This window comes from Lepidochelys olivacea (genome assembly GCF_965140295.1).
Source record: "Lepidochelys olivacea isolate rLepOli2 genome assembly, chromosome: 6".
Taxonomy (NCBI): Eukaryota; Metazoa; Chordata; order Testudines; family Cheloniidae; genus Lepidochelys; species Lepidochelys olivacea.
The window spans coordinates 7169768-7181266 of record NC_140416.1 but is presented as its reverse complement, the minus strand read 5'-3'; positions in this window follow the sequence as shown (position 1 = coordinate 7181266).

Here is an 11499-nt window from a genome sequence, read left to right as displayed (position 1 = left end):
CAGCCAAAGCTGAGATGTTGCTAGCTCTGGGATGGAGGGTGGGGTCTGTTTATACAAGGATCCCTTGCCCAGTTTTGTGACGCAGCTTATTCTGGGGTGCTGGGGGCCCTTTAGCCAGGGATCCCTTGTCGGGCATTGAGATGCAGCTGATTCTGGGGTGGGGCGTTAAGGATGTTTGCACAGGGTCCCTCATCCCATAATGAGATGCAGCTGCCTCCAGGGTGGGCTGCAGGGGCTGTTTAACCAGGGATCTTTTGTCCACTGTTGAGTTGCAGCCATCTCTGGGGTGGGGCATGGCAGCTGTTTATACAGGAATGCCTTGTATGGTGCAGAGTTGCAGCTGATTCTGGGGTGGGATGTGGGGGCTGTTTAGGCCTGGGCTAAGATACAGACACTCTGGGATGCTGGGGCAGGCCTGGGGGCAGCCCAGTGCACCGTTGCACTGACTCCAGCGTTTGTGTTTGTGTTGGCAGTATATGACCAGAGGCACCTCCACTCACCCCCCAGGGTGAATAGCCAGCTCTAAACTGGCAGATGAGTTGCGACCAGGTCTCCCTGAGGGCTAAAGGCTGGAGTGATGCCAACTGCTCCCAGCCACTGTGGTTGGGAATAAAACCATCCCCACAATTAATAGCAGCTGGACTGTGCTGCGACTGAGTCATCCCATCCTCAGGGACTAGCACAGACTAGGTTGGGGGAGGGGGTCAGAGCCCCATGAGTGCAGGGGCTGCCTCTGCCACCCCGCCCCTCCCCCAATGGCTGATTGCAGACCCAGGGCAGCACCAGGTGCCCAGTTCAGATCCCTGGCTCCCCAACACCATGGCTCAGTGGCTGTCGCTGGCTCTGGAGCTCTCCTCACATTGATGGGGTCTCTCCACCATCGCAGAGGGGAGCTACTGGGGGCTAAGTGATCTGCCCTCATGCCCCCTCCTCCACGCAGACATTGATAGGGTTTCTGCCCCCGTAGGCTGGCTCTGCCCTACTGCCAGCACATTAGCGGGGTCTCTCCCCAGCACAGGGGGCCATTACAATTGTATGATAGGATCCTCATATAGGGTAATGCTTAGGAATGCAGAGAACTCTACGGTCAGTAGTTGCTTGATGAGAGAGGACTGTAGATGTGGCGGAAGGAATAAAACCAGACTGTCGCACTACCTTGGCTCTTTCTCTTATGCTAGAACACTGAGCATGGTGTCAGGAGTTAGTCTGCTCCTGCAGGTACCTGAGATTCAAAACTAAGAATATTGCAGAAAAACAAAACTCAAAGAGGAAACAATAATTAGACTTGTCAGGACTGAATTTTCTTTTTTCTAACTTCACTGGGTAATATCTATGTTTATTTTAAAGCTTTTTAGATTTTTGTCCATTTACGTTTCCACAATTGCACAAATGTGTGGGTTTTAAACTTTTTTTTTCCTATTTTTATCAATTTACATTTTTGCAATTGCAGGAAATTGCATGTGTTTCAGACAATACTTATTTAATGACAGATGCTGAAATGCAAAAAATTAAAGTTTTATAACCATTAAAACACAAATTGTCTGTGTTACATAAGAATGGCCCTACTGGGTCAGATCAAAGGTCCATCTAGCCCAGTATCCTGTCTTCTGACAGTGGCCAGTGCCAGGTGCCCCAGAGGGAATGAACAGAACGGGTAATTATCAAGTGATCCATCCCCTGTCACTCATTCCCAGCTTCTGTCAAACAGAGGATAGGGACAGCATTCCTGCCCATCCTGGCTAATAGCCATTGATGGACCTATCCTCCATGAACTTATCCAGGTCTTTTTTGAACCCTGTTATAGTCTTGGCCTTCACAACATCCTCTGGCAAGGAGTTCCACAGGTTGACTGTGCATTGTGTGAAGAAATACTTCCTCTTATTTGTTTTAAACCTGCTGCCTATTAATTTCATTTGGTGACCCCTAGTTCTTGTGTTATGAGAAGTAGTAAACAACACTTATCTCCTTTCTCTACACCAGTCATGATTTTATAGACCTCAGTCATATCTCCATTTAACTGTCTCTTTTCCAAGCTGAAAAGTCCCAGTCTTAATAATCTCTCCTCATACGGAAGCTGTTCCATACCCCTAATAATTTTTCTTGCCCTTTTCTGAACCTTTTCCAATTCCAATATATCTTTTCTGATATGGGGCGCCCACATCTGCACACAGTATTCAAGATGTGGGTGTACAATGGATTTATATAGAGGCAACATGATATTTTCTCTCCTATTATCTGTCCCTTTCTTAATTGTTCCTAACATTCTGTTTGCTTTTTTGACTGCTGCTGCACATTGAGTGGATGTTTTCAGAGAACTATCCACAATGACTCCAAGATCTCTTTCTTGAGTGGTACCAGCTAATTTAGACACCACCATGTTATATGTATAGTTGGGATTATGCTTTCCAGTGTGCATTTCTTTGCATTTATCGACATTAAATTTCATCTGCCATTTTGTTGCCCAGTCATCCAGTTTTGAGAGATCCTTTTGTAGCTCTTTGCAGTCTGCCTGGGTCTTAACTATCTTTAGTAATTTTGTATCATTTGCAAATTTTGCCACCTCACTGTTTACTCCTTTTCCCAGATCATTTATAAATACGTTGAATAGGACTGGTCAAAATATACAAAGTAAATATCCTTAAATTGAATTCTGAGGGGTTCTCCAGCAGCATTTTTCTTATTTTGCCTATCTGTAAATTTCAGTTATAACCAGTGGCAATAATTTTTCATTGGTTTGTGTGCCTTGGGAGAAATTGACGTTTTCTGACATTTACCAATTAAAAATCTCATCCTCCCAAGCCTAACAAAAATCCTGGTGACATGTCAAATCCCTTTCCCTGAACAAGCAGACACAAAAGGAGATGTGTTCAGCCACTGGACATTCTTTAGATCACAACAGGAAAACTACAAAATTACAAAGGGGCTGGATAAAAAGGAAAAAATAAAAAGCAGCCACACTCTTAGCTGTAATGATCAAGGGCTGCCGCATGCTCCAACAGCATCCGGATTATGTCAGCAGCAGACCAGGTTGACCCACGTAAAATCCTACAAGCACTCCAAAAGCACTTTTAACCGACACGAACAATGTCACACACCAAAGATATCTCTTCAACAAGTGTAATCAAGATTTCAATGGCAAAAGAACTACATTCAGGCTGAGTTAAGCTAGTTTGGTTGTTTGCCCTTTCAGAATGCTGAGTTGAGCAAAATTCAGACTTCTGAAAACCAGGAAATGAAAAGTTAAGGTTGCCCGTACAATCTTAATTCTGCCCTTTTTCAGTTGGGCAACTTTGTTTTTTCCTTTTTGTCCTTTAATAGCGTCAGATGGAATCCTGTGAATGAGCTGTAAAAGGAGCTTTTACATTTCAGCAATTGTGGGTTTGGCCAAGTAAAAAGCTATACCTGTTAACATGGTATATTGAGGCATTGCTAAAAGAGGACAGGGCTGTCTGATGACTATTCTACTGCGTGCACAGTAACCCTCCCCATAAAATAAAAACATATATTCTCACAGACAACTTGAGTTGTTAAATCTTTATTGCATAGGTGTACAAAGATTCGGACTACAATAATTAGTGGCAGGTGTTCACCTGGGGCATGGCATCAGCACAAATTGCATTTCCTGGTTTTCAGAAGTTTGAGTTTTGCTCAATTCAGCATTCTGCAAGGGTCCGATATACCACCAAGCAACCATAACTCTGTGTTAATGTCATTTTCTGTCATTGAATTTCCTAGTTTTTTGAACTGTAAAATATATTGTTTTGGTAGGAGTTAGTAGTCATTTAGGCAGTTGTACATATCATGTCCTGCAATTTGCATCCTGAGCCAGCCAGCCCCTTGCTACACATCAGCTGGGCTCCTCTATACCTGTGACCCACTGTTTTCCCCACTCCAACCTAGCTTCCTTCCCACTACTGTTTCCAGGCTCTCCTCTCCCCCCCGCCCCTTGCAAGGAGGAAATGCATCTCCCTGAACTCCTCATTCCCTGATATAAAATGTTTCTACTGGCATTACTTATCCCCTCTGATAACCCAACTCACATGCAGTGCCTGGAATGAAGGACAGCTGTGTTACAGTGCAGTGGTGTTCGTGGTTGTGCTTCAGAGTGGTTGAAGGGTGGAGTTTATAGCAGGACCAGTGAGAGAAATCCCAGACGGGGTTTCTGTTCCAAAATATTGACAGTTTTATGGTTGAGAGAGAGAGCCTCTGTCCCCTGCTCAATAGATGGACTCCATCTTTGAGAAACACTGCAGGGTCAGAGCTCGTAATGTTTCTGTGATAAACACTACACTTTGTCCAGTCAGCCAGGAACCTTCTCATTTCCCGATTAATGTTCTTCCAACCCTTAGTAATGGCTGCCATATTGTCACTGCAGGAATTATGCAGACAATCAGGGCTTCTCTACACTTACTGGCCCAGCTGCACGGGTGCAGCTGTGCGGCTGTAGCGCTTAGTGTGGATGCTACCTATGCCAATGGGAGAGCTTCTCCTATCAGCGTAGGTTCTCCGCATCCCCGAGAGGCATTAGCTATGTCAACAGGAGAAGCGCTTTCTACACTGGGGGTTAGGTTTCCACACTGCTGAGCGATATAGTTATACCAGCATAAATTGGTAGTGTAGGCAAAGCCTTAGCCAGACTATCGGAGGTCCTGGTCACAAATCTGTGATGCAGACCAAATCTGCTGTCCTCCATTGAAGGGGGCCCAGATCATTTCTGCCTGAGTGAATCACGACAAAGTCCGGTAGATTACAAGACATTAGTTAGGCCTTCTCTACACTGCAAAGTTTTGTCGGCAAAAGCTGTTTTTTGCCGACAAAACAGGGGAGGTGTACACGCTGCAAAGCTGCTTTTGGCAGCAAAACTCTGCTGTTTTGCCGACAAGATAAAACCACCTCAACGAGAGCATAAAAACTTTTTGCAGCCAAGTTAAAGTGACAAAGCCTCAGTGTAGACACTGCTGTTTGTTTTGTCAACAGAACCGGCTTCCAGAATCCGCCAGTATCCCACAATGCCTGCCGTGACCGCTCTGCTCACTGTTTTGATCTCTGCTGCCCGGCAGGCATCATGCGCCCCTCCCCTTTCAGAGCTCCGGGAAGTAGCTGACAGCTGAGTGGGCTGCTCCCTTTGGGGCACAAAGAGCAAATCATTAGCGCGCCTGGCACCAGGCACACAGCAGCAGGCAGACTGCTGCTGAGCAGGGGACACGACTGCTGTGACATTCCTCAGCATGGAGAGCTCACAGAGCTGCTCTGGATGCCGCTGAGGGAGAACTCGGAGGGAATCACAAACTTGCAGGCAGAGCGGGCTGCTTTGGGAGAGACTGCTGTGCTGAGCAGAGCCGGGAGCTGATGTAGGGGGTTATCCCCGTCCCTCTGCCTCAGGATAGGCCAGTCAGCCTGCTGTCTCCCCTGCCCCAGACACGCCACTCACCTCTCCTCCTCACACACTGAAAAAGAGACTGACCGAAACCTGCATCATGTGACTCTGTACCTGCCCCATGAGCCATTGCAAGCAGCAAACCCTTCCCAAAGCACCCTGTGGCCAGTTGCTTAGTGAGATAGCTACCCACAGTGCCCGGCTCTCTGAGTCGAGGCAAGGGCTGTTAGTGTGGATACGCTCTGCCGACACAAGGAGCTAGTGTGGACATGCAACAGCCGTTTTAATTAAAGCAGCATAACTTTTGCCAACAAAACTTTGTAGTGTAGTCAAGGCCTTAGATGCTGCAGAGTGGGCAAAACATGCTGGGAACACAGGCTACCTCTGTCCACCCAAATCTGCCTGTAGTCAGCAACCCCTGTGTCGCAGTGCACTCCTTGCTCTCCCAAAAACTTCTGCAAATTCCTGGGCCAGGGATCACCCAGAATTCACATGTTGGCAACCCTGGCAGCACACATATTTCTGTTCCACCCCATATAACAAAAAATGTGGATAGATCACCTGCTGACTATTCTGCTGTGTTCACAGTAAACCGCCCCATAAAATAAAAGCATGTTATATTATAACAAAGACAACTTGAGTTATTAGGTCTTTATCGCACAGTTATATAAATCTTGGTTTATTAAAAACCTATGAAGGGACAGAGCTTCCTCCTGGAGAGAGAGAGACATAGCTGGAATTGTAACCTTTGTTAGGGGGTGAACAAGAAGGGACATGATCAATGTCTATAAAATATTAACTAGTCTAGAGAAAGGAGATCTGGGAGAAAGGCGTGTCTGTTCTCCCTATCCTATAACACAAGAGCAAGGGGACACACTATGAAACTAAAAGTTGGGAAATTCAAAACTGATCAAAGTAAATACTTTTCCACACAGCACATAATTATCCTCTGGAACTAACTGCCCCAGGATTCCACTGAAAGCAAGAAATTAGCAAGATTCAAAGAGGGAACATCCAGAACTAGAGTAGTTAATGCAAAAAATGCCTGGCAACCCCTCCTGCTTAAGGGCTCGGGGAACAGATTATCCCCCATCTGCTTCTGCTGGGTTCTTATATCTTCTTCTGCAGCGTCTTGTGTTGGAGATGGGACACTGGACTGGATGGAACTTGGCTCTGACCTAGTCTGACAATGCCTATGTTACTGTGTCCCTGTCTGTTGCTACCCGCACCAGGAAGTCAAAGTGTCTTCCTGGGTGGGGGGGGAATATTGGGCGCTAAAGGGCTCTTTAATCTAGCAGAGAAAAGCAGAACAAGAACCAATGGCTGGGAGCTGAAGCCAGGCAAAGTTAAATGAGAGATGAGGCACATGTTTGCCACTGTGAGGGTCATTACCCACTGGAACAAACTCCCAAGGGAAGTGGTGGATTCTTCATCTCCTGATGTCTTCAGATCCTGACTGGGGGCCTTCCTGGATGATGGTTTAGCTGAACATAAGTTACTGGGCTTGATACAGTGGGAACTGGATGGAATTTAGTGGTCTGTGCTATACAGGGGTCAGACTAATGATCTAATGGTCCCTCCGGGCTTTAATTCTTCCAGCCTTTGAATACTCAGTCACCAGAGACAGCTGATTCCATTGTCCATGGGACAGGGTTATATTCAGGTCTCTGTGTGACCCTTGCTCCACAGCAGTCAGTGGGAAGTTCCCACTGAGACACCATCGCCAACCCAAAGTGATCACCGACTAGGAGACTAAAAATACACCTTGGGTTCTTTGTGTTAGTTTTCTAGTGTATCTGCATTGGTCCTACCCAGGACAGCTCCCTCTCAGGCACCCTGCAGATGCAGGCAGGTGTTGCTACACTGGTTACACTAGGGGCTGTTTGCCTCAGAAATTGGCCCATGGCACACACTCTCTCTCATGTGGAGCAGAGAATCCGTCGGTCCCTGGAGCATGGGGGCCATTTTTCTCTCAGCTCAACTCTCAGCTGCCACCCACCAGGGACCCCCTTGCCCACACTGGGGAGATACACTGCTACACGTGCCCCTGTAACTCACCCCCCCGGGTGGGGTGCTCTGTCCCATCTAGCATAGGCGCCGATTTCTAATGGCGCCGGTGGGTGCTCAACGCCCCTCTGCCCCCAGCCCTGCCCTGACTCCACTCCTGTCCCGGCCCCGCTCGCCCCCATTCCAACCCCTTTCCCCAAAGTCCCCGCCCCAACTCCGCCCCCTCACTGCCCCGATCCGACTCCTTCCCCAAATCCCCGCCCCAGCCCTGCCTCCTCCCCTGAGTGCGCCACGTTCCCGCTCCTTAGGGTGACCAGATGTCCTGATTTTATAGGGACAGTCCCGATTTTGGGGGATTTTTGTTATATAGGCTCCTATTACCCCCCACCCTCTGTCCTGATTTTTCACACTTGCCCTCTGGTCACCCTACCGCTCCTCCCTGCTCCCTCCCAGAGCTTGCTACAGCTGTTTGGTGGTGGCAAGTGCTGGGAGGGAGGGAGGAGCGGGGAGGAGGCGGAGGAGGCGGAGGAGGAGGTGAGCAGGGCAGGGAGCTTGGCTGCCAGTGGGTGCAGAGCACCCACTAATTTTTCCCCATGGGTGCTCCAGCCCTGGAGCACCCACAGAGTCGGTGCCTATGCCTTCTAGTGGCACCGAGACCCCATGTACAGGGGACAGTGTACAGAGCACAGAGCCAGCCTGCGGGGCAGAGACCCTATCAATGTCCCACTAGTGGGGCAGTTCACTCAGTCCCCAAAAGCCCCCCTTTGTGGTGGTGGAGAGACCCCATCAATGTGGGAAGAGCTCCAGAGCCAGCGATGGCTGTTGAGTTGTGACACCAGAGACCCAGGGATCAGCTCTGGGAACCTAGCACTATCCTGTCCCTGCAGGATGCTGATGGGCAAGATGGGGTGTCACGGGCAGCCCCTGCACCTATGAGGGCCTGACCCTCTAGTCCCATCAGAGCCAGGCCCTGCGTTTGGGATGGCTCAGTCCCAGCTCTGCCCAGCTGCTGTTAATTGTCGGGATGGTTTTATTCCTAAACACAATGATTGGGGGCAGCCAGCAGCTCTCCAGCCTCTACTTCCCAGGGAGTCCTGGTCCCCCACCACATCTCACCTGCTGGGGACAGTTGGGTGCTGGCTATTCACTGTGGCAGGGGAGTGGAGATGCCTCCTAGTCAGACACTCCCAATATGGACACAAGCTGTGGGTGCTGGAGTCAATGCAACAGTGACACCCAGCCTGGGGGATCCCAGCAGAGAGGGCACATGCCCCCAGGCCTGCCCCCAAAGTCAGCTGTAGCTCATTGTCAGGTGAAGGACACCTGTATAAACAGGCTCCAAGCCCCGCTTCAGAGTCAGCTGAATCTCAGCACCGGGAAATGCTGGGTAGGGGATGGGCAGGAGAGCAGCGCCCTGTGCTGAAAGATGGGAACAATCCTTCTCAAACATGCCTGCCCTCTGCTCTGGATGGAGCCCCCACTTACCCCCCAGTTGAGTGGGTATGTAATGCTGACAGGCCCCCCCCCCCATCAGCAGCAGGCAGGATCAAACCTGGGACCTCTGGAGCTAAATGCATAACCCTCTACCACATGAGTGAAAAGCTACATGGCTCTTAGCTAAGGCTGTAGCAGACTCTTTAATCTCTAAGTGGTCTCAGTGCCGCTAGAGAGCAAAGGCACCGACTTTGTGGGTGCTCCAGGGCTGGAGTACCCATGGGGAAAAATTAGTGGGTGCTCTGCAGCCAAGCTCCCTGCCCTGCCTCACCTTCTCCTCCTCCTCCCCTGAGTGGTCACATCCCCGCTCCTCCCTCCCTCCCAGCGCTTGCTGCCACCAAACAGCTGTAGCAAGTTCCGGGAGGGAGGAGCGGGAACGTGGCGTGCTCAGGGGAGGAGCTGGGTCTGGGGTGTACCTCTCCACTCCCCCTAGCTCGCCACCAAAGTGAAGCAGGAGGGACCCCAACACTCTGACTGGGGCATGAGTGGGGAGCCATCCCCCAGCCCTAGAGCCACACTTTTGTGGGACTGGGGTGCACAGAGGCTCCAGGAGCCTTAAATTGCCGTTGGCAAAAACGTTCATCCAGATCTCAATATGCTTCTGCCCATTGACAGCAGGATTGGGGTCCTGGGGAGTGGGAGAGCAATTTCTTCCCTCATAATCCAAACAGAGGGCATCCTTTGTTGTGTAGTCTTTGTACTGAGCAGTGCCCGAGGCTGGGTATAGCCCTGCCCTTAGCACAAAGTACAGGACACAGAGGAGTCAGTGGATGGGGAAGCAGAGTATTCCTCCCTCCTTTAAAATATTTTCCATTTTTGTCATAACATTTTGGTTTCCCTTGAAAAACTGAAAGTTCTTTACTTTTCTGAAACCAAAATGGTTTTGTTTTTAAGGCTGAAACTCTGTTGGGCTTCGATTACTGAAAACAACATTTGTTGGGTTTCGGGATTTGGAGTTTTTTCCAGTGAAATCAAGGAATTTGACAAAAAAATTAAAACGTATTTGCAAAAATGTCCATTTTGATGAAAAGCTGTTTCCTTTCAAAACCCCTCCCGCACTTTGATGAAGGATGAAAATTCACCAGCTCTGCCGCAGTCTAAATATTTTCCAGTCTCACAAGAGGCAGCACGTGAAATTGTTTCCTCTGAGTTCATTCCACGCCAGCGTCAGTAATTCAGATCTACATCTCCTCTTCTGACCTAGTAAAAACTCTGTGCTCGGTGAGAGATTCCTGTATCATCAGCCCCCTGCTGCCTCCAACCCCAGAGGTGGATCAGATCAACGGGAGACATTAAAACAAGTTGCTTTTGGAGGTGATGTCTATTTATTTAATCAGAAAGGAAACTCCATCCCATTCCACTGAGAAAAACCAACAAACGCTACACAGGGACATTCGCATACAGCTAATCTGGTTGTAAACTGAACTGGGAAACAAGCCCTCTTAGTTTGCTAGAAGAGTATCTACATGGAGAGTTTAATAATGGAGAGCAATAATTTGTTATGCCTGTACATTTCCTGTATGACCATCCCTAGAGGTCTCTCTCTAGGTCAGGGGTGGGCAAACTTTTTGGCCTGAGGGCTGCATCAGGTTTCTGAAATTGTATGGAGGGCTGGTTAGGGGAGGCTGTGCCTCCCCAAACAGCCAGGCATGGCCCGGCCCCGCCCCCATCCGACCTCCCCGCTTCTCGCCCCCTGACCGTCCCCCTGGGACTCCTGCCCTATCCACCCCACCTGCTCTCGGTCCCCTGACCACCCTCGGAACCCCGCCCCTAACTGCCCCCCACCGCCCCATCCAACCCCCCCTCTCCTTCCTGACTGCCCCCCTGGGATCCCTGCCCCATCCAACCACCCCTTCTCCCTGACCGCCCCCGGACCCCTCGCCCCTAACTGCCCCCCACCACCCCATCCAACCCCTCCTCTCCTTCCTGACTGCCCCCCCAGGACACCTGCCCCCATTCAACCCCTCTTCCCTGCCTTCTGACTGCCCTGACCCCTATCCATGCCCCTGATCACCCCCCCAAACTCCCCTGCCCTCTATCCACCCCCGCCACTCCCTGCCCCCTTACCGCACTGTCTGGAGCACCGGTGGCTGGCAGCGCAGCTGTACCAGGACAGGAACCGTGCCGCACAGCACAGAGCCCCACCGACCAGAGCATTGCGCCATGCGGCAGCGTGGCTGCGGGGGAGGGGGACAGTCTCCCAGGCCAGGAGCTCAGGGGCCGGGCAGGACAGTCCTGTGGGCTGGATGTGGCCCCCAGGCCATAGTTTGCCCACCTCTGCTGTAGGTATTTATCAGTCCCTTGTCCCATCGTGTGCGAGCCCTAGTGCAATGGGGCCCTGGTCTGTAAGATTCCAGCCCCTGTGGCTGAGGAGAAAAGCTGATAAACATGACACCTAATGGCTCCCACACCAGCAGGAGAGTAAACAGGCTCTAAAATTGTTTTTTTATATATATAGAAATGATAAGATATTTAAGATAATCTCAAGATTTTGGGGACCTGGCTCCTGAGCAACAGGGTTTGGCAATACTTCAGTGGTTAATGGATTTTATCCTGACACAGCCCCGTGAGGTAAGAGAGCATTATCTCCACTTTATAGATGGGGAAACTGAGGCCCCCAG